The sequence below is a fragment of the Salmo trutta genome, chromosome 24 (assembly GCF_901001165.1).
Source record: "Salmo trutta chromosome 24, fSalTru1.1, whole genome shotgun sequence".
NCBI classification, from domain to species: Eukaryota; Metazoa; Chordata; class Actinopteri; order Salmoniformes; family Salmonidae; genus Salmo; species Salmo trutta.
Window position 1 is genome coordinate 3,112,127 of NC_042980.1, and position 25,221 is coordinate 3,137,347.

At 52.6% G+C, this 25,221-nt stretch overlaps 6 non-coding genes and 2 pseudogenes across 6 annotated transcripts; all 8 read left to right on the forward strand.

Annotated features, from left to right (window-relative positions):
- The first annotated feature begins 4,019 nt into the window (after nt 1-4,019).
- On the forward strand, nt 4,020-4,207 carry LOC115161588 (U2 spliceosomal RNA). The gene has a single exon (XR_003869300.1). It is a non-coding gene; the product is annotated as a U2 spliceosomal RNA (small nuclear RNA).
- Nucleotides 4,208-4,797: 590 nt separating this feature from the next.
- LOC115161633 (U5 spliceosomal RNA) lies at nt 4,798-4,914 on the forward strand. Its single transcript, XR_003869330.1, has one exon. It is a non-coding gene; the product is annotated as a U5 spliceosomal RNA (small nuclear RNA).
- A 5,719-nt stretch (nt 4,915-10,633) lies between these two features.
- Nucleotides 10,634-10,809, forward strand: LOC115161552 (uncharacterized; annotated as a pseudogene).
- Nucleotides 10,810-11,401: 592 nt separating this feature from the next.
- LOC115161634 (U5 spliceosomal RNA) lies at nt 11,402-11,518 on the forward strand. The gene has a single exon (XR_003869331.1). It is a non-coding gene; the product is annotated as a U5 spliceosomal RNA (small nuclear RNA).
- A 2,429-nt stretch (nt 11,519-13,947) lies between these two features.
- LOC115161571 (U2 spliceosomal RNA) lies at nt 13,948-14,134 on the forward strand. The gene has a single exon (XR_003869293.1). It is a non-coding gene; the product is annotated as a U2 spliceosomal RNA (small nuclear RNA).
- Nucleotides 14,135-14,704: 570 nt separating this feature from the next.
- LOC115161635 (U5 spliceosomal RNA) lies at nt 14,705-14,821 on the forward strand. The gene has a single exon (XR_003869332.1). It is a non-coding gene; the product is annotated as a U5 spliceosomal RNA (small nuclear RNA).
- Nucleotides 14,822-20,499: 5,678 nt separating this feature from the next.
- Nucleotides 20,500-20,677, forward strand: LOC115161545 (uncharacterized; annotated as a pseudogene).
- A 576-nt stretch (nt 20,678-21,253) lies between these two features.
- LOC115161636 (U5 spliceosomal RNA) lies at nt 21,254-21,370 on the forward strand. The gene has a single exon (XR_003869333.1). It is a non-coding gene; the product is annotated as a U5 spliceosomal RNA (small nuclear RNA).
- The last annotated feature ends 3,851 nt before the right edge of the window (nt 21,371-25,221 follow it).

The window sequence follows — 25,221 nt, forward strand, 5'->3', positions numbered from 1 at the left end:
TAGGAAGAAAGTGAAGAAGAGGGGGTGCTCGACAGGCAGTGAAAGGGAGGGGGAGGTGGATGGGGTTGCCAAGCGAGGGATGGGGGAGGGAAAAGTTTCCTTGCTGGTTTCCTCAGCCCCTCAACAATTGGTGGATGGTGACTCCCAGGAAGAGGCTCAGAGCTGGCTGTCTGGGGGGGGATCTCAACTCCTCTTTGAGGGGATGGGGTCCCCTACTCTAAACCCGGAAAGTTACAGGGAGGAAGAAATGACGGGTGTTGGTGGGGAACCCAGGATGCAGAGCACTCCAAGGCCGAACACCATACCTGCATCCTGGGTTGGGGAGATGGAGGAGGACGGGGGGGCGTCAGGAGAGGGGAAGACGTCCCCGCCGGAAGAGAAGGAGCAGGGGAGCATCAGGTGAGCCTCCTGTTTTTTTGATAGTTTTGGGGTTTAGTTTAAAGAAGAAATAGTTTTGTGTTGTGTTTTGTAAAAATAATATCTTATGTTAATTTTGTTTAGTTTAAATGTAAGGGGTTTGAGGGATTATGTTAAAAGGAGGGCGGCTTTTAGTTTTTTAGAGGGGGTGGGTTTTGATGTTTGTTTTTTACAGGAGGTTCACCTGAGGGATGGAGGGGATGTCGTGAGGTTTAGTAGGGAGTGGGATAAAGGGGAGTCAATTTGGGGTATAGGTGGGGTTCACTCTACGGGGGTGGGGATTTTGTTTGGGAATAGGGAGTTTAGAGTAGAGGGCACTTTTGTTGTTATGCAGGGGAGGGTTTTGGGGGTGGATGTCACTTTAAGGGATAGTAAGTACAGGTTAGTGGTGGTGTATGGGCCACAGGTGGCGGCAGACAGGAGGGAGATGGTGGACTGTCTGGCGCCCCTGTGTGTCACAAATAGGCACTTAGTGATAGGAGGGGATTTTAACATAGATTTAGGGTTAGCGGGGGATAGTAGTGCAGGCGCCATCACCGGGCTAATGGCTTGCCATGGCCTGGTTGATGGAGGCCTGCACACTACTCCGACAATGGCTGGTCCCACATGGCGCAACTCTCGGGGGGTTGCGCGGAGGCTCGATTACATTTTTCTATCTAGGTCTTTGGGTCAGTTGTCTGGGCGGCTGCTGCCTGTGTTCTTCTCGGATCACGACGGGGTGCTCATGCAGGTGGGGCCGCCAGTCTGCCTCTTCGGTAGGGGGTACTGGAAATTAGATCGGGATGTGCTGGAGGAGCAAGCTTTCGTCGACGCCTTTTTTGGTTTCTTTCGGAGGCTTGAAGGCCTCCGGTCCATGTGCGAGGGGGTGCTGGAGTGGTGGGATTTAGTTAAGGTAAGGATTAGGGCCTTTATAATAGGATATTGTAAGAGGACTAAAAGGGAGGAAAGGAGGGAGGTGGATCGTATCCAAAGGTTGATTGAACTCGAGTACGAGGCAGGCAACCTCGGCGGGTCGATTGACTGGGAGAGATCCACAGCCCTGAAGGCACAGCTCAGGGAGCTGCAGGAGCGGAAGGCTCGAGCTTTCCTGGAGCGTGCGCATAATGGCTTTTTAGAACATAATGAGACTTGTTCCGCTATGTTCTTTAAGTCGGTTAGGGCCAGACAGAGTAGGAAGATAATGAACGGGGTGAGGAAAGAAGATGGTAGTATAGTGAGAAAACCGGAGGAAATGGTCAGGGTGACAACTGATCATTTCCGAGGTTTATTTAAGGAAAGGGAAATAGATGTAGAGCAGGGAAATGTGTTTTTAGAACACTTGTCCCGGCGATTGCCGGAGGACATTAGAGATGTGATGGAGGCTCAGATCTCCCTCGAAGAGGTTGAGAGCGCTCTCAGGAGGATGGGAAAAGGGAAGGTGCCTGGGATGGATGGGCTGCCGGCCGAGTTTTACCTCAAGTTTTGGGGTATACTTGGACCGGTGGTCCTCGAAGTCTTGAAGGCCATCCTTGAGACGGGGGTCCCGGGGGGATCAATGGCTGTCGGTGTGCTGTCACTTCTTTATAAGAAGGGGGAAGCAACCGACCTTGGCAACTGGCGGCCATTGACCATGCTGTGCGTAGATTACAAGATACTTGCAAAGGTTTTAGCAGACCGGTTGCGCACAGCCCTTCCCTACGTCGTCCATGAGGATCAGACGTGCGGGGTAGAGGGTCGCTCGATCAGATGGAACCTACAGTTGATCAGGGACTCCATCGCTTGGGTAGAAGATAGGGGGCTGCCTTTAATGGTAGCAGCGCTAGATCAGGCGAAAGCCTTTGATCGCGTGAATAGATCCTTTCTATTCAGGGTGTTAGGTAGATTAGGATTTGGGGAAAAGTTTATAGGATGGATCCGTACTTTATATGTCGGAGCGGGGTGCCGGGTTAGCGTTAACAGTCACTTAGGTGACGTTTTTGACCTCTCGTCTGGGGTCAGGCAGGGATGCCCGCTCTCGGCTCTCCTCTTCGTTCTGTACATGGAGCCTCTGGGGGCTGCCATTAGGGCAGACACAGGGGTGGAGGGTCTGCTGATACCTGGAAGTGGCGGTCTCCGTGTCAAGTTGACACAGTACGCCGACGACACCTCCTTGCTGCTTTGCAAGGACTCGTGCCTGACAAGGTCCCTTGCCATCATTGGGGACTTCACCCGAGCGTCGGGAGCGGTTCTTAACCACGCGAAGTCTTCCGTTAAGTTTTTCGGAAGATGGAGTGGTAGGACGGATGTGCCCGGAGGGTTATCTCTCTGTAACGGGGCCCTGAGGATTCTCGGGGTCCATTTTGAGACCTCCGGCTCAGCGACGCTGAACTGGAACATGCGCATTGCAGTGGTACAGAGGAAGCTAGCGATGTGGAGATCTAGGTCTTTGTCCTTTTTAGGCAAGGTCCTGGTTCTAAAGGTGGATGTATTGCCATCTCTATTGTACTTGGCGTACATCTACCCATTGCCGGCTTGTCTGAGGAGGCCTCTAGTGAGGCTGGTGTTTCAGTTCATGTGGGGTGGCAGGTACGAGTGGGTCGCCAGGGCACGCATGATCTGTCCCATCGGGGAGGGAGGTAGGGGGGTACCACATCTCCCCCTCAAGCTGGACGCCATTTTTGTTTCTTTTCTGTTGGCGGAGCTCGCTCAGCCAGTACTACACCCGTCCGGTTACCTCCTGCGGGTGTTCTTCTCGTATCAGGCGAGAAGCGTAATGGTGTGGTCTAACACGGGTCCTCGGGCGGAACAGCTGCCGTGGCACTTTGGCCATGCGGCCAAGTGGCTGCGAACGCACCCCGAGGTTGAAGTCGCCCGAGTAGGTTTAGATCACAGGCACCTGTACGAGGAGGTCAGACGGGCAGTAAGTCCAGCACCTGTAGTGGGCATCCCGGCAGTGGTCTGGGAGGGAGTGCAGGCGCGGGGCCTGGACAACAGGCTCAAGGACCTGAATTGGTTGAGCCTCCACAAGTGTTTGCCGGTACGCTCCACCATGTACCGGCATAGCTTGGCGCGATCCCCCACCTGCCCAAGACCTTCTTGTGGCAGGGAGGAGACTGTGCGCCATGTCTTTTGGGACTGTGCCATTGCCGGAGTAGTATGGGCAAAGGCACGGGTGTTGTTAGGAAGGGTTAGAGGGGATTTTGTTTTGACGTGGGCTAGGTTAGAGAGAGGTGTAGGGAGAGCGAGGGGGACGGATAGGGATAGGTTTCTGCTCTGGCTTCTCATGAGCCTCTTTAAGCGGGGGCTGTGGGAAGCCAGGCAGAACATGGTTAAGACAGGGAGAGATTGTGGGGTGGAAGGGATAGTGAGGAGGGTGGAAGGAGATTTGAGAGGGAGGATGAAGAGGGAGGAGAGGAAGTGGGGGCAGCATGCTGCCCGGAAGAGATGGAAGGGGGGATTAGGGCTGGGGTTATTTTAGATTAGGGAAGGGAAGATAGGGAAAGTTAGTGTTTAGGATGAAGGGGAGGGATGATGCTCCCCTGAGTTTTGTTTTGGTTTTTGGGTTGTGTTATGATTTAAAATGCCATTATTTATTTTGTATGAAAGGTATGATTTGTAATGAATGAATGGCATAGAAAGTAATAAATTATTTTCAAAAAAAAAAAAAAAAAAAAAAAAATCTGTTCTTATCAGTTTAATATCTGATATGTCCCCCATCGGGGGACTACATATTAAATGGATTTTTCGAACAGGGAGTCGGAAATGGGGCTTGCTCCATCCGCTCCACGCATCGACCCGGTATTGCAGTACCTCCGGGAACGGTGCAACACTTCTCTCTCATTGTCAAGGAAAAAGAAATACACAAAGCTATGTAAAACAGCTAGCAGAAGAAGAGAAGGAATGAAAAAAGAAGAATCATCCAAACTGAAACAAGGGCGAAGCCCCCTTCATGGGGTCCCCCGTTTTCCCGCCATTTTACTTAAAAAAAAAAAAAAAAAAAAAAAACATTGGCCAGGATTGTGTGTGTGTGTGTGTGTGTGTGTGTGTCTGTGTGTGTGTGTGTCTCTGTCTGTGTGTGTGTGTGTGTGTGTGTCTGTGTGTGTGTGTGTGTGTCTCTGTGTGTGTGTGTGTGTGTGTGTGTCTCTGTGTGTGTGTGTCTGTCTGTCTGTCTCTGTTTTTGACCCCCCCAAAAAATACAATCACTTCACCAGGATTGTCTGTCTGTCTGTCTGTCTGTCTGTCTGTCTGTCTCTGTTTTTGACCCCCCCCAAAAAATACAATCACTTCACCAGGATTGTCTGTCTGTCTGTGAATTTTTACCCACAGCCCTCAAACTTGGAAGAGTGGGTTCGGGAACCACCCGCGGGCACCCGGCCTAGAGTGCACAGTGTGTGTCTCGGGCCCCGACCTCTGACTTCCATACGACTCTGGTTTCTCTTCATTACGCACAAGCCTTTCGCCTTTTACTAAAGACTTCCGTGGAGAGGAACACTTACGAGTTCAACATATTTTTGGAAGGGCTTTGCTTCTGGCAGAGCCCGGTATCTTGTTTCAAGAGAAATTGACAGAGATGACGCCGAGACTTTTTGCTCAGGCGTTTGACTTGAAGCCGGCTGACCGACCGACCGACCGGCGTATTTTTCCACTCAAAGTAGTCGCTCGGGCAATTGAGTTCAAGCCCGACGACGACTGACGTGTTTTCCGGGCTTTGAACAAATAGTCGCACTAGGCTTAAAGAGCTAGTGACTTAAAGACGCATTAGCGACTTGTTAAAAAAAACACCCGCCTGTCACCAGGGAAGCGTCGGGTGGGGAGGAGACAACTTTTGCCAAACCGCTGAGGTCTGCCGAGACCCCCGGGGGCCCGGCGGGTGCAGGGGTCAATTTGTGGGTTATCGCTTCTCGGCCTTTTGGCTCAGATCAAGCTTGGTACTGAGGTGCCCCAGAGCTCGCTGAGTCAAAAGGTCGACGACAGGAGAGCGGTAAGTTGTTTTTTTGATTTTTGGGTATTGTATCTCGGCCATTTTGTTTTTCTTTTTAGGGGTTTTTTCCTTTTCTGAGAAGAGAGCAAGAGAGGAGTCGAGGGCGCCAATCTCCTAGAGGAGATGGCGCAAAATACTTCATACAGGTCGGTCCCTGTGATCGGGCTTGCAAACACGGTTCGGTTTACGTGGAAGAACAAGGAGTTGGATCCGTTTGGACGAGAAACCTTTGGTAGGACTATCTTGATTGGAATCTTCAAGCTGTCAGTTAAAGACGTGTTTTGCCTACAAGGGAACTCATTGGAAGGAGCTTTTGACGTGGCATTACACACAGAAGAAAAACACAATGAGGTACTAAGAAAGGCGAAAGCAGTGGGAGGCACGAAGCCAATGTGCAATTATGAGGTGACCAGCCTTGCGAGGAATAATTACAGGGTTGTAACGGTAAACATGTACAATCCGTATGTCAAAGATGAGGAGGTGAGGGCCTTTCTGGGGAGATATATGGATAACGTCTCCTCAGCAAGGGCCCTCAAAGATTCACTTGGATTTTGGAATGGCAGAAGGGGTTTCCAGGCCCTCCTTAGGGAGGACCCGAAGGGGCTGGGCGGATACCTTCATCCCCCGGCAATGTTCTCCCTGGGGGCTGACAGGGGGACATTATTTTATGCACGTCAGCCCCCGTTTTGCAGGCGCTGTATGGCCTACGGTCATATCCTAGCCTCGTGCAGCACGAGAAAATGTAGATTTTGTGGATCTGGAGAGCACGAGGCTAGGGACTGTGACGAGCCGAAGGCGTGCCACGGGTGTGGCTCATCTGCACACCTGTGGCGGGGATGCCCGGCTCGTCAGCGGTCATACGCGTCTGCAGCTGGAGGGGGGACAGGAGCGGGGGATGGGGGAAGAAGAGGAGGGGGAGGAGGCCAAGAACAAGACCCGACCAGAGGCCCAGAGGTGAAGGCCTCAAAGGACGAGAGAAGAGCGGCAGCAGGAAGAGATGGAGATGGCAAGGGAGTAGGAGATCCAGGAGGAGAGGAAGGAAAGGAGGCAGGAAGAAGCAAGGAAGTGGAGGAGCCAGAGAGAGCAGCAGAGGAGGAAGAGGTGGGGAAGAAGGAGACGGCGGAAGGACCAGAAGACGAGGAGGAGGGGGAAGGTGGGAGGGAGTGGGGGGACAGCATAACATCAAGTGCCCTAGTGGAGGAGATGAGGGGAATGGTGGAGGAGCTGGGGGGGAGGGGGGGTGGTGTTTCCCCGCTACACCAAACACCGAAAAAAAAGAAAGGAAAAAGGAAGGGGGGCTCGGAGGACAACGAGAGGGGGGAGGGGGTGGCCAAGCGAGCGATGGGGGTGGGAGAAACATCTGTGTCCTCGCTGGTTTCCCCAGCCACTCAACTCCAGGGGGATTTGGAACAACCCAACAAGGCCGAAGGGGGGACGCTGTTCATGATTGAGGACATGGGCTCTCCCACTCTCTTCCCAACAAGTTACGAGGAGGGGGAAGTGGAGGAGGTGGGGGGTAAACCCAGGGTGCTGGACATTCAGCGGCCAAACACCATTCCATCATCCTGGATTGGTGGGATGGAGGAAGACGGGGGGACATCGGGAGTGCGGAGGGAGTCCCCGCCGGTGGAGATGGAGCAGGGGAGCATCGGGTGAGCCTCCTGTTTTTGTTTTCATTTGGGTTTAGTATTTGGGTGATGTTAGGTTGATTTGTATTGATTTTAATTTAATTTTCTTTCAAGATGATTACTTTTGTTAGCTTAAATGTAAGAGGGTTAAGGGATTTTGTTAAGAGGAGGGCGGTGTTTAGTTTTTTAGAAGGGGTGGGTTTCGATTTCTGTTTTCTACAGGAGGTTCACCTGAGGGATGGTGGGGATGTCAATAGGTTTAGAAGGGAGTGGGACAAGGGAGAGTCGGTTTGGGGGATAGGGGGAGTGCACTCATCGGGGGTAGGGATTTTGTGTGGGCACAGAGATGTAAAGGTGGAGGGTTCTTTTATGGTTATGCAGGGGAGGGTTATGGGGATGGATGTCACTTTTAGGGATAGTAGGTATAGGTTAGTGGTGGTGTATGGGCCACAGGTGGCGGCAGACAGGAGGGAGATGGTGGACTGTCTGACGCCCCTGTGTGTTACAAATAGGCACTTAGTGATAGGGGGGGATTTTAATATAGATCTAGGGGTAGGGGGGGATAGTAGTGCAGGCTCCATCACCGGGCTAATGGCTTGCCATGGTCTGGTTGATGGAGGCCTGCACACTACTCCGGCAATGGCTGGTCCCACATGGCGCAACTCTCGGGGGGTTGCGCGGAGGCTCGACTACATTTTTCTATCTAGGTCTTTGGGTCAGTTGTCTGGGCAGCTGTTGCCTGTGTTCTTCTCGGATCACGACGGGGTGCTCCTGCAGGTGGGGCCGCCAGTCTGCCTCTTCGGTAGGGGGTACTGGAAATTAGATCGGGATGTGCTGGAGGAGCAAGCTTTCGTTGATGCCTTTTTTGGTTTCTTTCGGGGGCTTGAAGGCCTCCGGTCCATGTGCGAGGGGGTGTTAGAGTGGTGGGATTTAGTTAAGGTAAGGATTAGGGCCTTTATAATAGGATATTGTAGGAGGAAAAAAAGGGAGGAAAGGAGGGAGGTGGATCGTATCCAAAGGTTGCTCGAACTCGAGTACGAGGCAGGCAACCTCGGCGGGTCGATTGACTGGGATAGATCCACAGCCCTGAAGGCGCAGCTCAGGGAGCTGCAGGAGCAGAAGGCTCGAGCTTTCCTGGAGCGTGCGCATAATGGCTTTCTAGAACATAATGAGACTTGTTCCGCTATGTTCTTTAAGTCGGTTAGGGCCAGACAGAGTAGGAAGATAATGCATGGGGTGAAGGAAGAAGATGGTAGTATAGTGAGAAAACCGGAGGAAATGGTCAGGGTGACAACTGATCATTTCCGAGGTTTATTTAAGGAAAAGGAAATAGATGTAGAGCAGGGAAATGTGTTTTTAGAACAATTGTCCCGGCGATTGCCGGAGGACATTAGAGATGTGATGGAGGCTCAGATCTCCCTTGAAGAGGTTGAGAGTGCTCTCAGGAGGATGGGAAAAGGGAAGGTGCCTGGGATGGATGGGCTGCCGGCCGAGTTTTATCTCAAGTTTTGGGGTATGCTTGGACCAGTGGTCCTCGAAGTCTTGAAGGCCATCCTTGAGACGGGGGTCCCGGGGGGATCAATGGCTGTCGGTGTGCTGTCACTTCTTTATAAGAAGGGGGAAGCAACTGACCTTGGCAACTGGCGGCCGTTGACCATGCTGTGCGTAGATTACAAGCTACTTGCAAAGGTTTTAGCAGACCGGTTGCGCACAGCCCTTCCCTACGTCGTCCATGAGGATCAGACGTGCGGGGTAGAGGGTCGCTCGATCAGATGGAACCTACAGTTGATCAGGGACTCCATCGCTTGGGTAGAAGATAGGGGGCTGCCTTTAATGGTAGCAGCGCTAGATCAGGCGAAAGCCTTTGATCGCGTGAATAGATCCTTTCTATTCAGGGTGTTAGGTAGATTAGGATTTGGGGAGAAGTTTATAGGATGGATCCGTACATTATATGTCGGAGCGGGGTGCCGAGTTAGCGTAAACAGTCACTTAGGTGACGTTTTTGACCTCTCGTCTGGGGTCAGGCAGGGATGCCCGCTCTCGGCTCTCCTCTTTGTTCTGTACATGGAGCCTCTGGGGGCTGCCATTAGGGCAGACACAGGGGTGGAGGGCTTGCTGATCCCTGGAAGTGGCGGTCTCCGTGTCAAGTTGACACAGTACGCCGACGACACATCCTTGCTGCTTTGCAAGGACTCGTGCCTGACAAGGTCCCTTGCCATTATTGGGGACTTCACCCGAGCGTCGGGGGCGGTTCTTAACCACGCGAAGTCTTCCGTTAAGTTTTTCGGAAGATGGAGTGGTAGGACGGATGTGCCCGGAGGGTTATCTCTCTGTAACGGGGCCCTGAGGATACTCGGGGTCCATTTTGAGACCTCCGGCTCAGCGACGCTGAACTGGAACATGGGCATCGCAGTGGTACAGAAGAAGCTAGCGATGTGGAGGGCTAGGTCGTTGTCCTTTTTAGGCAAGGTCCTGGTTCTCAAGGTGGATGTATTGCCATCTCTATTGTACTTGGCGTACATCTATCCATTGCCGGCTTGTCTGAGGAGGCATCTAGTGAGGCTGGTGTTTCAGTTCATGTGGGGTGGCAGGTACGAGTGGGTCGCCAGGGCACGCATGATCTGTCCCATCGGGGAGGGAGGTAGGGGGGTACCACATCTCCCCCTCAAGCTGGACGCCATTTTTGTTTCGTTTCTGTTGACGGAGCTTGCTCAGCCAGTACTACACCCGTCCGGTTACCTCCTGCGGGTGTTCTTCTCGTATCAGGCGAGAAGCGTAATGGTGTGGTCTAACACGGGTCCTCGGGCGGAACAGCTGCCGTGGCACTTTGGCCATGCGGCCAAGTGGCTGCGTGCGCACCCCGAGGTTGAAGTCGCCCGAGTAGGTTTAGATCACAGGCACCTGTACGAGGAGGTCAGACGGGCAGTAAGTCCGGCACCTGTAGTGGGCATCCCGGCGGTGGTCTGGGAGGGAGTGCAGGCGCGGGGTCTGGACAACAGGCTCAAGGACCTGAATTGGTTGAGCCTCCACAAGTGTTTGCCGGTACGCTCCACCATGTACCGGCATAGCTTGGCGCGATCCCCCACCTGCCCAAGACCTTCTTGTGGCAGGGAGGAGACTGTGCGTCATGTCTTTTGGGACTGTGCCATTGCCGGAGTAGTATGGGCAAAGGCACGGGTGTTGTTAGGAAGGGTAAGAGGGGATTTTGTATTGACGTGGGCTAGGCTAGAGAGAGGTGTAGGGAGAGCGAGGGGGACGGATAGGGATAGGTTTCTGCTCTGGCTTCTCATGAGCCTCTTTAAGCGGGGGCTGTGGGAAGCCAGGCAGAACATGGTTAAGACAGGGAGAGATTGTGGGGTGGAAGGCATAGTGAGGAGGGTGGAAGGAGATCTGAGGGGGAGGATGAAGAGGGAGGAGAGGAAGTGGGGGCAGCATGCTGCCCGGGAGAGATGGAAGGGGGGATTAGGGCTGGGGTTATTTTAGATTAGGGAAGGGAAGATAGGGAAAGTTAGTGTTTAGGATGACGGGGAGGGATGATGCTCCCCTGAGTTTTGTTTGGGTTTTGTGTTGTTTTATGAATTAAAATGCCATTATTTATTTTGTATGAAAGGTATGATTTGTAATGAATGAATGGCATAGAAGGTAATAAATTATTTTTTCTAAAAAAAAAAATCTGTTCTTATCAGTTTAATATCTGATATGTCCCCCATCGGGGGACTACATATTAAATGGATTTTTCGAACAGGGAGTCGGAAATGGGGCTTGCTCCATCCGCTCCACGCATCGACCCGGTATTGCAGTACCTCCGGGAACGGTGCAACACTTCTCTCTCATTGTCAAGGAAAAAGAAATACACAAAGCTATGTAAAACAGCTAGCAGAAGAAGAGAAGGAATGAAAAAAGAAGAATCATCCAAACTGAAACAAGGGCGAAGCCCCCTTCATGGGGTCCCCCGTTTTCCCGCCATTTTACTTAAAAAAAAAAAAAAAAAAAAACATTGGCCAGGATTGTGTGTGTGTGTGTGTGTGTGTGTGTGTCTGTGTGTGTGTGTGTCTCTGTCTGTGTGTGTGTGTGTGTGTGTGTGTGTGTGTCTGTGTGTGTGTGTGTGTCTCTGTGTGTGTGTGTGTGTGTGTGTGTCTCTGTGTGTGTGTGTCTGTCTGTCTGTCTCTGTTTTTGACCCCCCCAAAAAATACAATCACTTCACCAGGATTGTCTGTCTGTCTGTCTGTCTGTCTGTCTGTCTGTCTCTGTTTTTGACCCCCCCCAAAAATACAATCACTTCACCAGGATTGTCTGTCTGTCTGTGAATTTTTACCCACAGCCCTGAAACTTGGAAGAGTGGGTTCGGGAACCACCCGCGGGCACCCGGCCTAGAGTGCACAGTGTGTGTCTCGGGCCCCGACCTCTGACTTCCATACGACTCTGGTTTCTCTTCATTACGCACAAGCCTTTCGCCTTTTACTAAAGACTTCCGTGGAGAGGAACACTTACGAGTTCAACATATTTTTGGAAGGGCTTTGCTTCTGGCAGAGCCCGGTATCTTGTTTCAAGAGAAATTGACAGAGATGACGCCGAGACTTTTTGCTCAGGCGTTTGACTTGAAGCCGGCTGACCGACCGACCGACCGACCGGCGTATTTTTCCACTCAAAGTAGTCGCTCGGGCAATTGAGTTCAAGCCCGACGACGACTGACGTGTTTTCCGGGCTTTGAACAAATAGTCGCACTAGGCTTAAAGAGCTAGTGACTTAAAGACGCATTAGCGACTTGTTAAAAAAAACACCCGCCTGTCACCAGGGAAGCGTCGGGTGGGGAGGAGACAACTTTTGCCAAACCGCTGAGGTCTGCCGAGACCCCCGGGGGCCCGGCGGGTGCAGGGGTCAATTTGTGGGTTATCGCTTCTCGGCCTTTTGGCTCAGATCAAGCTTGGTACCGAGGTGCCCCAGAGCTCGCTGAGTCAAAAGGTCGGAGATAGGAGGGCGATAGGTTTTTGGGCGAGACAGAGTTCTTTTTTGCCAAGGCGTTTTTGGTTTTTTCCAGAGGCTTCCATTTGGAGAGCTGTTTTTTTCCTTGTGTGGACGTGTGTTTTTTTTTTCCTTTTGGAAATGGCGCGTACCAGTAATAACAAGGCGGTACCAGGAATTGGATTGTCCAATACTGTGAGGTTTGCATGGAGGGACAAAGATTTGGAGCCATTTGGAAGAGAGAAGTTCGGAAGGACCATATTGATGGGGATATTGAATCTGGAGGTAAAGGATGTTTTATGCTTCCAAGATAATCCAATGGAGGGGGCATTTGATGTGACTTTTTATAGTGAAGGGAAGCATGAAGAAATTTTGATGAAGACAAAAGAAGGGAGTAAGGCATTTCCCATGTGCCATTATGAAGTGACCAACTTGGCGAGAAGTAGTTTTCGATTGGTAACTGTGACCATGTACAATCCCCATGTGACTGACGAAGAGGTGAGGGCCTTTCTGGGCAGATACATGGACAATGTTTCCTCAGCGAGGCGCCTCAGGGACTCCCTGGGATTCTGGAACGGGAGGAGAGGGTTCCAGGCCCTTCTCAGGGAGGACCCAAGGGGATTGGGTGGGTACCTACATCCCCCAGCGATGTTCTCCCTGGGGGCTGACAGGGGGACGTTACATTATGCCCGTCAGCCTCCATTTTGCAGGCGCTGTATGGCCTATGGTCATACCCTTGCCTCGTGTAGTACAAGGATTTGCAGGTTCTGTGGGTCGAGCGGGCACGAGGCAAGGGATTGTGACGAGCCAAAGGCTTGCCACGGGTGTGGCTCGGTTACACACCTGTGGCGGAGGTGCCCGGCTCGTCACGGGTCATACGCGTCTGCGGCTGTAGGGGGAGCAGGTGCGGGGGATGTGGGAAGTAGAGGAAGAGGAGCGGACATGGGATCTGGAACAGGAACATCACGAAAAGAGGAGGAAAAGGTACCGGGAGGAGCGGGGGAAGGAGAGGAGGAGCAGGTGGAGAAGGTGCTGGGAAGAGAGGGAGAGGTTGAAGGAGAGGAGGAGCAGGCGGCTGAAGGAGAGAAGGAGCAGGAGGAGGAAGGAGACATGAGAGTGGAGGGGCCAGAGAAGACGGCGGTGGAGAGGAAGGAGACGGAGAAGGCAACAGAGAGGGAGGAGACTGGGAAGACGGTGGTGGAAAAGAAAGAGACAGAAAGGAAGGAGACAGAGAAAGAAGTGGTGGCGGGACCAGAAGGAGAGGGAGTGAAGGAGTGGGGGGACAGTAAAGAGGTGAGATCACGGGTAGAGGAGCTGAGGGAGATGGTGGGGGGGCTGACGGACACTGTGAAGGAAGCGAGGGGTGGGCTGGCGGATAATATGACCGAAGCGAGGGGGGGGCTGTCGGACGCGGATAGGGATGTTCCCTGGCTGCGCCCTCCACCGATAAAGAGACCTAAGAAGTGGGAGCGAAAGGGCAGCAGGAGGAGGAAGGATGGTAGGGGGGGGCAGGGCAGGGTGGAGAGGATGCGGGGCCCTCGTGGGCTCCCTCTCCTTCATGCTCTTTTACACCCCTGGCTGAGCTGGACCTTCCAAGCATTGCCCAGGGGTGGGGGATGGAGGAAGGGGTTAATTTTTTGTTTGAGGGCATGGGGTGCTCAGGCCAGAGCCAGGAGGGCAGGGTGATAGACTTCAGTGGGGGGCACAAGACACAGTGTTCGCTTGTGCCGGGCACTGATTCTGTAACTAGAGGAGAGGGGATGGTGGCCGACGGCGGAGCGTCAGGAGTGGAGGAGGCGTCCCCGTCGGTCGGGAGGATAGGGTGAGTTTATTGTGATTTTTGTTGTTAGTATGGGTTTGGTTTATAGGTGAGAAGGGGAGGGAAGATGTTTCCCTGGGTCTTTGTTTTAGGGTTTTTGGTTTGTGTTACAATTAAAAATGCCTAGTTATGATTTTGATTGGAATACATGGTTTTGTATTGAATGGCATAGAAAGTAATAAATAATTTTTGTAAAAAAAAAAAAAAAAAAAAAAATCTGTTCTTATCAGTTTAATATCTGATATGTCCCCCATCGGGGGACTACATATTAAATGGATTTTTCGAACAGGGAGTCGGAAATGGGGCTTGCTCCATCCGCTCCACGCATCGACCCGGTATTGCAGTACCTCCGGGAACGGTGCAACACTTCTCTCTCATTGTCAAGGAAAAAGAAATACACAAAGCTATGTAAAACAGCTAGCAGAAGAAGAGAAGGAATGAAAAAAGAAGAATCATCCAAACTGAAACAAGGGCGAAGCCCCCTTCATGGGGTCCCCCGTTTTCCCGCCATTTTACTTAAAAAAAAAAAAAAAAAACATTGGCCAGGATTGTGTGTGTGTGTGTGTGTGTGTGTCTGTGTGTGTGTGTGTCTCTGTCTGTGTGTGTGTGTGTGTGTGTGTCTGTGTGTGTGTGTGTGTGTCTCTGTGTGTGTGTGTGTGTCTCTGTGTTTGTGTCTGTCTGTCTGTCTCTGTTTTTGACCCCCCCAAAAAATACAATCACTTCACCAGGATTGTCTGTCTGTCTGTCTGTCTGTCTGTCTGTCTGTCTCTGTTTTTGACCCCCCCCAAAAAATACAATCACTTCACCAGGATTGTCTGTCTGTCTGTGAATTTTTACCCACAGCCCTCAAACTTGGAAGAGTGGGTTCGGGAACCACCCGCGGGCACCCGGCCTAGAGTGCACAGTGTGTGTCTCGGGCCCCGACCTCTGACTTCCATACGACTCTGGTTTCTCTTCATTACGCACAAGCCTTTCGCCTTTTACTAAAGACTTCCGTGGAGAGGAACACTTACGAGTTCAACATATTTTTGGAAGGGCTTTGCTTCTGGCAGAGCCCGGTATCTTGTTTCAAGAGAAATTGACAGAGATGACGCCGAGACTTTTTGCTCAGGCGTTTGACTTGAAGCCGGCTGACCGACCGACCGACCGGCGTATTTTTCCACTCAAAGTAGTCGCTCGGGCAATTGAGTTCAAGCCCGACGACGACTGACGTGTTTTCCGGGCTTTGAACAAATAGTCGCACTAGGCTTAAAGAGCTAGTGACTTAAAGACGCATTAGCGACTTGTTAAAAAAAACACCCGCCTGTCACCAGGGAAGCGTCGGGTGGGGAGGAGACAACTTTTGCCAAACCGCTGAGGTCTGCCGAGACCCCCGGGGGCCCGGCGGGTGCAGGGGTCAATTTGTGGGTTATCGCTTCTCGGCCTTTTGGCTCAGATCAAGCTTGGTACCGAGGTGCCCCAGAGCTCGCTGAGTCAGAAGGTCGGAGGTAGGAGGGCGATAAGGTTTTTTTTGTTTGAAAAGTATTTTTTTTTCAAACAACTTTTTGAGTGCGTTATTTTCCAGGAGGAGATGGCGCGCAATCCATCAAGCAGGTCGGTCCCAGGGATGGGACTAGCAAATACAGTCCGTTTTGCTTGGAGGGATAAGGAGCTGGAGCCATCGGGAAGAGAAACCTTCGGGAGGACTGTCCTTATGGGAGTGCTGAAACTGTCGGTGAAGGACGTTTTTTGCCTACAAGGGAACCCGGTAGAGGGAGCTTTCGATGTAACCTTCTACACAGAGGGGAGACATGATGAGGTCATGAAGATGGCGAAAGAAGTGGGAGGAGACCGACCTATGTGCCATTATGAAGTCACAAGCCTGGCGAGGAACAACTTTAGGGTGGTGACAGTAAACCTATATAACCCGCATGTTAAAGACGAGGAGGTAAGGGCTTTCCTCGGGAGATATATGGACAATGTATCATTAGCAAGGCTCCTCAGGGACTCCCTGGGCTTCTGGAATGGGAGGAGGGGATTCCAGGCTCTGCTCAGGGAGGACCCTAAGGGTTTGGGTGGCTACCTCCATCCTCCTGCAATGTTCTCCCTGGGGGCTGACAGGGGGACGTTATTTTACGCCCGTCAGCCTCCTTTCTGCAGGCGTTGTATGGCCTACGGTCATACCGTGGCCTCGTGCAGCACTAGGAAGTGCAGATTCTGTGGATCGGGTGAGCACGAGGCCAGGGACTGTGACGAGCCCAAGGCGTGCCACGGGTGTGGCTCGTCTGCGCACCTGTGGCGGGACTGCCCGGCTCGTCACAGGTCATACGCGTCTGCAGCTGGATGGAGAGTAGGGGATGGGGGAAGAGGAGGAAGAGAGGACCAGGACACCGGAGCGGGCCCGGATGGAGAGACACCAAGGAAGGAGACGGCGGCCCCGAGAGGAGAGGGGCAGAGGAGAGAGAAGGTCGGAGAAGATGGGGAGAAGGGGAAGGAAGAGGACGGAGTCAAGGGAGCGGCGAGGAAGGAGACGGCGACAGCAGTGGGAGAGGAGGTGGAGAAGGACAAGAAGGAAGGCCCAGAGGGGGATTTGGAGAGGGGGGAAGGTGGGAAGGAGTGGGGGGACAGTGAAATGTCGAGTGCCCTGGTGGAGGAGATGAGGGGCATGGTGGAGAAGCTGGCAGGGAGGGGGGGCGATGTCTCTCTTTTGCCGCCAACACCGAAGAGGAAAACGAAGAGGAGCCACAGGGAAGGCAAGAAGGAGAGCGGTGGGGGGGGGGAGGGGGAGGGTGAGGCCAAGAGAGCAATGGGGGAAAAGGGGGGTAAGGAGGGAGAGGGCCCAGAAACCTCATTGGCTTCCCTGGACTCTGGTCTGCTGGGGGAACTGGATAACCCAGGTGGGGCTCAGGAGAGGCCGCCTGGGGAGTCGCAGCCCCCTTTCACTGATACAGGGCCCCTTTTTTTCTGCCCAGTAAGCAGTGGGGAGGGGGAAATGGAGGAGTTGGGTGACCAATCCGGGGTGCAGGGCACTCGGGTGCCCAACACCATTCCCGCATCCTGGATTGGGGAGATGGAGGAAGAGGGGGTGACGCCAGGAGAGGAGAGGACGTCCCCGCTGGATGAGATGGAGCAGGGGAGCATCGGGTGAGCCTCCTCTTTTATTTTTGTGTTTTGGGGGTGAAGGTTTCTTTGTTTTTATTTTATAATGAATATTTCTGTTACTTTTCTTAGTTTAAATGTAAGGGGTTTAAGGGATTTTGTTAAAAGGAGGGCGGTTTTTAGTTATTTAGAGGGTGTGGGGTTTGATTTCTGTTTTTTACAGGAGGTTCACCTGAGGGATGGAGGGGACGTAAATAGATTTAGGAAGGAGTGGGATAAGGGAGAATCGTATTGGGGTATAGGCGGGGTGCACTCAACAGGAGTAGGGATTTTGTGTGGTAATAGGGAGGTTAAAATAGAGAGCACTTTTTGCATAATGCAGGGGAGGGCGTTGGGGTTAGATGTAACATATAGGGAGGGTAAATATAGATTAATTGGGGTGTATGGGCCACAGGTGGCGGCAGACAGGAGGGAGATGGTGGACTGTCTGGCGCCCCTGTGTGTCACAAATAGGCACTTGGTGATAGGAGGGGATTTCAATATAGATTTAGGGTTAGTGGGTGATAGTAGTGCAGGCGCCATCACCGGGCTAATGGCTTGCCATGGTCTGGTTGATGGAGGCCTGCACTCTACTCCGACAATGGCTGGTCCCACATGGCGCAACTCTCGGGGGGTTGCGCGGAGGCTCGACTATATTTTCCTATCTAGGTCTTTGGGTCAGTTGTCTGGGCGGCTGTTGCCTGTGTTCTTCTCAGATCACGACGGGGTGCTCCTGCAGGTGGGGTCGCCAGTTTGCCTCTTCGGTAGGGGGTACTGGAAATTAGATAGGGGTGTGCTGGAGGAGCAAGCTTTCGTCGACGCCTTTTTTGGTTTCTTTCGGGGGCTTGAAGGCCTCCGGTCCATGTGCGAGGGGGTGTTAGAGTGGTGGGATTTAGTTAAGGTAAGGATTAGGGCCTTTATAATAGGATATTGTAAGAGGACTAAAAGGGAGGAAAGGAGGGAGGTGGATCGTATCCAAAGGTTGATTGAACTCGAGTACGAGGCAGGCAACCTCGGCGGGTCGATTGACTGGGAGAGATCCACAGCCCTGAAGGCGCAGCTCAGAGAGCTGCAGGAGCGGAAGGCTCGAGCTTTCCTGGAGCGTGCGCATAATGGCTTTTTAGAACATAATGAGACTTGTTCCGCTATGTTTTTTAAGTCGGTTAGGGCCAGACAGAGTAGGAAGGTAATGCATGGGGTTAGGGAAGAAAACGGCAGTATAGTTAGAAAGCCGGAGGAGATGGTCAGGGTGACAACTGATCATTTCCGAGGTTTATTTAAAGAGAGGGTAATAGATGTAGAGCAGGGAAATGTGTTTTTAGAACACTTGTCCCGGCGATTGCCGGAGGACATTAGAGATGTGATGGAGGCTCAGATCTCCCTCGAAGAGGTTGAGAGCGCTCTCAGGAGGATGGGAAAAGGGAAGGTGCCTGGGATGGATGGGCTGCCGGCCGAGTTTTACCTCAAGTTTTGGGGTATACTTGGACCAGTGGTCCTCGAAGTCTTGAAGGCTATCCTTGAGACGGGGGTCCCGGGGGGATCAATGGCTGTCGGTGTGCTGTCACTTCTTTATAAGAAGGGGGAAGCAACCGACCTTGGCAACTGGCGGCCCTTGACCATGCTGTGCGTAGATTACAAGCTACTTGCAAAGGTTTTAGCAGACCGGTTGCGCACAGCCCTTCCCTACGTCGTCCATGAGGATCAGACGTGCGGGGTAGAGGGTCGCTCGATCAGATGGAACCTACAGTTGATCAGGGACTCCATCGCTTGGGTAGAAGATAGGGGGCTGCCTTTAATGGTAGCAGCGCTAGATCAGGCGAAAGCCTTTGATCGCGTGAATAGATCTTTTCTATTCAGGGTGTTAGGTAGATTAGGATTTGGGGAGAAGTTTATAGGATGGATCCGTACATTATATGTCGGAGCGGGGTGCCGAGTTAGCGTAAACAGTCACTTAGGTGACGTTTTTGACCTCTCGTCTGGGGTCAGGCAGGGATGCCCGCTCTCGGCTCTCCTTTTCGTTCTGTACATGGAGCCTCTGGGGGCTGCCATTAGGGCAGACACAGGGGTGGAGGGCTTGCTGATTCCTGGAAGTGGCGGTCTCCGTGTAAAGTTGACACAGTACGCCGACGACACATCCTTGCTGCTTTGCAAGGACTCGTGCCTGACAAGGTCCCTTGCCATCATTGGGGACTTCACCCGAGCGTCGGGAGCGGTTCTTAACCACGCGAAGTCTTCCGTTAAGTTTTTCGGAAGATGGAGTGGTAGGACGGATGTGCCCGGAGGGTTATCTCTCTGTAACGGGGCCCTGAGGATTCTCGGGGTCCATTTTGAGACCTCCGGCTCAGCGACGCTGAACTGGAACATGGGCATCGCAGTGGTACAGAAGAAGCTAGCGATGTGGAGGGCTAGGTCTTTGTCCTTTTTAGGCAAGGTCTTGGTTCTCAAGGTGGATGTATTGCCATCTCTTTTGTATTTGGCGTACATCTACCCATTGCCGGCTTGTCTGAGGAGGCCTCTAGTGAGGCTGGTGTTTCAGTTCATGTGGGGTGGCAGGTACGAGTGGGTCGCCAGGGCACGCATGATCTGTCCCATCGGGGAGGGAGGTAGGGGGGTACCACACCTCCCCCTCAAGCTGGACGCAATTTTTGTTTCTTTTCTGTTGACGGAGCTTGCTCAGCCAGTACTACACCCGTCCGGTTACCTCCTGCGGGTGTTCTTCTCGTATCAGGCGAGAAGCGTAATGGTGTGGTCTAACACGGGTCCTCGGGCGGAACAGCTGCCGTGGCATTTTGGCCATGCGGCCAAGTGGCTGCGTGCACACCCCGAGGTTGAAGTCGCCCGAGTAGGTTTAGATCACAGGCACCTGTACGAGGAGGTCAGACGGGCAGTAAGTCCAGCACCTGTAGTGGGCATCCCGGCGGTGGTCTGGGAGGGAGTGCAGGCGCGGGGTCTGGACAACAGGCTCAAGGACCTGAATTGGTTGAGCCTCCACAAGTGTTTGCCGGTGCGCTCCACCATGTATCGGCATAGCTTGGCGCGATCCCCCACCTGCCCAAGACCTTCTTGTGGCAGGGAGGAGACTGTGCGCCATGTCTTTTGGGACTGTGCCATTGCCGGAGTAGTATGGGCAAAGGCACGGGTGTTGTTAGGAAGGGTTAGAGGGGATTTTGTATTGACTTGGGCTAGGTTAGAGAGAGGTGTAGGGAGAGCGAGGGGGACGGATAGGGATAGGTTTCTGCTCTGGCTTCTCATGAGCCTCTTTAAGCGGGGCCTGTGGGAAGCCAGGCAGAACATGGTCAAGACAGGGAGAGATTGGGGGGTGGAAGGAATAGTGAGGAGGGTGGAAGGAGATTTGAGGGGGAGGATGAAGAGGGAGGAGAGGAAGTGGGGGCAGCATGCTGCCCGGGAGAGGTGGAAGGGGGGTTTAGGGCTGGGGTTATTTTAGATTAGGGACGGGAAGATAGGGAAAGGTAGTGTTTAGGATGACGGGGAGGGATGATGCTCCCCTGAGTTTTTGTTTGGGTTTTCGTTTGTTTGTTGAATTAAAAATACCATGATTGATTTAGTTTAAAGGAAAATTTTGATTTGTATTGTTTGAATGGTATTGATTGTAATAAATTATTTTTTCTAAAAAAAAAAAAATCTGTTCTTATCAGTTTAATATCTGATATGTCCCCCATCGGGGGACTACATATTAAATGGATTTTTCGAACAGGGAGTCGGAAATGGGGCTTGCTCCATCCGCTCCACGCATCGACCCGGTATTGCAGTACCTCCGGGAACGGTGCAACACTTCTCTCTCATTGTCAAGGAAAAAGAAATACACAAAGCTATGTAAAACAGCTAGCAGAAGAAGAGAAGGAATGAAAAAAGAAGAATCATCCAAACTGAAACAAGGGCGAAGCCCCCTTCATGGGGTCCCCCGTTTTCCCGCCATTTTACTTAAAAAAAAAAAAAAAAAAACATTGGCCAGGATTGTGTGTGTGTGTGTGTGTGTGTGTGTGTCTGTGTGTGTGTGTGTCTCTGTCTGTGTGTGTGTGTGTGTGTGTGTGTCTGTGTGTGTGTGTGTGTGTCTCTGTGTGTGTGTGTGTGTGTGTGTCTCTGTGTGTGTGTGTCTGTCTGTCTGTCTCTGTTTTTGACCCCCCCAAAAAATACAATCACTTCACCAGGATTGTCTGTCTGTCTGTCTGTCTGTCTGTCTCTGTTTTTGACCCCCCCAAAAAATACAATCACTTCACCAGGATTGTCTGTCTGTCTGTGAATTTTTACCCACAGCCCTCAAACTTGGAAGAGTGGGTTCGGGAACCACCCGCGGGCACCCGGCCTAGAGTGCACAGTGTGTGTCTCGGGCCCCGACCTCTGACTTCCATACGACTCTGGTTTCTCTTCATTACGCACAAGCCTTTCGCCTTTTACTAAAGACTTCCGTGGAGAGGAACACTTACGAGTTCAACATATTTTTGGAAGGGCTTTGCTTCTGGCAGAGCCCGGTATCTTGTTTCAAGAGAAATTGACAGAGATGACGCCGAGACTTTTTGCTCAGGCGTTTGACTTGAAGCCGGCTGACCGACCGACCGACCGGCGTATTTTTCCACTCAAAGTAGTCGATCGGGCAATTGAGTTCAAGCCCGACGACGACTGACGTGTTTTCCGGGCTTTGAACAAATAGTCGCACTAGGCTTAAAGAGCTAGTGACTTAAAGACGCATTAGCGACTTGTTAAAAAAAACACCCGCCTGTCACCAGGGAAGCGTCGGGTGGGGAGGAGACAACTTTTGCCAAACCGCTGAGGTCTGCCGAGACCCCCGGGGGCCCGGCGGGTGCAGGGGTCAATTTGTGGGTTATCGCTTCTCGGCCTTTTGGCTCAGATCAAGCTTGGTACCGAGGTGCCCCAAAGCCCGCTGAGTCAGAAGGTCGAAGGAAGGCAGGAGGGAGGAAAGTGTTTTTTTTCTTTATTTGAGGAATCGTTTTTTTCCCGGTTTTCCTTGTTCTTTGGCTTCTTTTAAAGAGAGCTTTTTTGGAGAAGAAAATGGAGAACAACAGACAGAACAGGTCCGTACCAGGTATTGGATTGGCGAATACGGTGAGGTTTGCTTGGAAGGAAAAGGATATGGAGCCATTTGGGAGGGAGACATTTGGAAGGACTATCCTGATGGGGATCCTAAAGTTATCGGTGAAAGATGTCCTATGCCTACAAGGTAACCCAATGGAGAGAGCCTTCGACGTGACCTTCCACACGGAGGAGAAACATGAAGACATTATGACGATAGTGAAGGAAGGGAAAGGTGCAAGGCCCCTGTGTCATTACGAGGTGACCAGCCTGGCAAGGAACAATTTCAGGGTGGTCACCGTCAATATGTACAATCCGCATGTGAAGGACGAGGAGGTGAGGGCCTTTCTGGGGAGATACGCGGACAATGTCTCCTCAGCAAGGCACCTCAGGGACTCCCTGGGATTCTGGAACGGGAGGAGAGGGTTCCGGATCCTTCTCAGGGAGGACCCGAAGGGATTGGGTGGCTACCTCCATCCTCCAGCGATGTTCTCCCTGGGGGCTGACAGGGGGACATTGTTTTATGCCCGTCAGCCTCCATTCTGCAGGAGGTGTATGGCCTACGGTCATATCCTGGCCTCGTGCAACACCAGAAAGTGCAGGTTCTGTGGGTCGGGAGAGCACGAGGCCAAGGATTGTGACGAGCCCAAGGCTTGCCACGGGTGTGGTTCATCAGCACACCTGTGGCGTGATTGCCCGGCTCGTCAAAGGTCATACGCCTCTGCAGCTGGAGGGGGAACGGGGGATGGAGGGAGGAGAGAACGAAAGGGAGCGGATGACAGTAATGGCACAGGGGAAAGGATGGCACAGGAAGAGGACGGGAGGAAGGAGGCTACGAGAGGAGAGAGGCGAGGAGCCGAGAAGGCCGGAACAAAAGGAGAGGAGGTGGAAGGAGGTGGAGGAGCGGAGAAGAAGGAGACTGGGACGGTGGAGAGAGAGGAGGTGGAGGAGGGAACGGTGGCAGAAATGGAGGGAGAAGTGAAGACGGGACCAGAAGAAGGAGCAGAAGGAGGGAAGGAGTGGGGGGACAGCATGTCGAGCGCCCTCGTTGAAGAGTTGAGGGGAATGGTGGAGGAGCTAGCGGAGAGGGGGAGTGGTGTCTCTCCGCTGCCTCCAACGCCAAAGAAGAAAGGGAAGAGGGGGGGCCCGGAATGCAGTGAGAGGGAGGGGGGTGTGGAGGGGATGGCCAAGCGTGTGATGGGGGAGGGAGGAAAGGCCTTGTCCTCTCTGTTTTCCTCGGCCCCTCAACGTCTGGTGGAGGGTGACTCCCAGGGCGTGGCGCTGGGCTGGGTGTCTGAGGGGGGATCTCAACTCCTGCTTGGGGAGATGGGGTCCCCTGCTCTCGATCTCAGTCCAGAAGCCTACAGGGAGAGAGGAACGGAGGGTGTTGGTGGGGAACCCAGGATGCAGGGCACTCCAAGGCCTAACACCATGCCTGCATCCTGGGTTGGAGAGATGGAGGAGGACGGGGGGACGTCAGGAGAGGAGAAGACGTCCCTGCCGGATGAGAAGAAGCAGGGGAGCATCGGGTGAGTCTCCTGTTGTTTTGTTATTTTGGGGTTTCATTTCGTTGATGTAGGGTTATAAATTTAAATGACATTTTCTGTTAATATTTTTAGTTTAAATGTAAGGGGTTTGAGGGATTTTGTTAAGAGGAGGGCGGTTTTTAGTTTTTTGGAGGGGGTGGGTTTTGATGTTTGTTTTTTACAGGAGGTTCACCTGAGGGATGGAGGGGATGTCATCAGGTTTAGTAGGGAGTGGGATAAGGGGGAGTCAGTTTGGGGTATAGGTGGGGTGCATTCTACAGGGGTGGGGATTTTGTTTGGGAATAGGGAGGTGAAGGTGGAGGGATCTTTTGTTGTAATGCAGGGGAGGGTGTTGGGGGTGGATGTCACTTTTAGGGATAGTAGGTATAGGTTAGTGGTGGTGTATGGGCCACAGGTGGCGGCAGACAGGAGGGAGATGGTGGACTGTCTGGCGCCCCTGTGTGTTACAAATAGGCACTTGGTGATAGGTGGGGATTTTAACATAGATTTAGGGTTAGTGAGGGATAGTAGTGCAGGCTCCATCACCGGGCTAATGGCTTGCCATGGTCTGGTTGATGGAGGCCTGCACACTACTCCGACAATGGCTGGTCCCACATGGCGCAACTCCCGGGGGGTTGCGCGGAGGCTCGACTACATTTTTGTATCCAGGTCTTTGGGTCAGTTGTCTGGGCGGCTGTTGCCTGTGTTCTTTTCAGATCACGACGGGGTGCTCCTGCAGGTGGGGTCGCCAGTCTGCCTCTTCGGTAGGGGGTACTGGAAATTAGATCGGGATGTGCTGGAGGAGCAAGCTTTCGTTGACACCTTTTTTGGTTTCTTTCGGGGGCTTGAAGGCCTCCGGTCCATGTGTGAGGGGGTGTTAGAGTGGTGGGATTTAGTTAAGGTAAGGATTAGGGCCTTTATAATAGGATATTGCAGGAGGAAAAAAAGGGAGGAAAGGAGGGAGGTGGATCGTATCCAAAGGTTGCTCGAACTCGAGTACGAGGCAGGCAACCTCGGCGGGTCGATTGACTGGGAGAGATCCACTGACCTGAAGGCGCAGCTCAGGGAGCTGCAGGAGCGGAAGGCTCGAGCTTTCCTGGAGCGGGCGCATAATGGCTTTCTAGAACATAATGAGACTTGTTCCGCTATGTTCTTTAAGTCGGTTAAGGGCAGACAGAGTAGGAAGATAATGCATGGGGTGAGGAAAGAAGATGGTAGCATAGTTAGAAAACCGGAGGAAATGGTCAGGGTAACAACTGATCATTACCGAGGTTTATTTAAAGAGAGGGTAATAGATGTAGAGCAGGGAGATGTGTTTTTAGAACACTTGTCCCGGCGATTGCCGGAGGACATTAGAGATGTGATGGAGGCTCAGATCTCCCTCGAGGAGGTTGAGAGCGCTCTCAGGAGGATGGGAAAAGGGAAGGTGCCTGGGATGGATGGGCTGCCGGCCGAGTTTTACCTCAAGTTTTGGGGTATACTTGGACCAGTGGTCCTCGAAGTCTTGAAGGCCATCCTTGAGACGGGGGTCCCGGGGGGATCAATGGTTGTCGGTGTGCTGTCACTTCTTTATAAGAAGGGGGAAGCAACTGACCTTGGCAACTGGCGGCCGTTGACCATGCTGTGCGTAGATTACAAGCTACTTGCAAAGGTTTTAGCAGACCGGTTGCGCACAGCCCTTCCCTACGTCGTCCATGAGGATCAGACGTGCGGGGTAGAGGGTCGCTCGATCAGATGGAACCTACAGTTGATCAGGGACTCCAT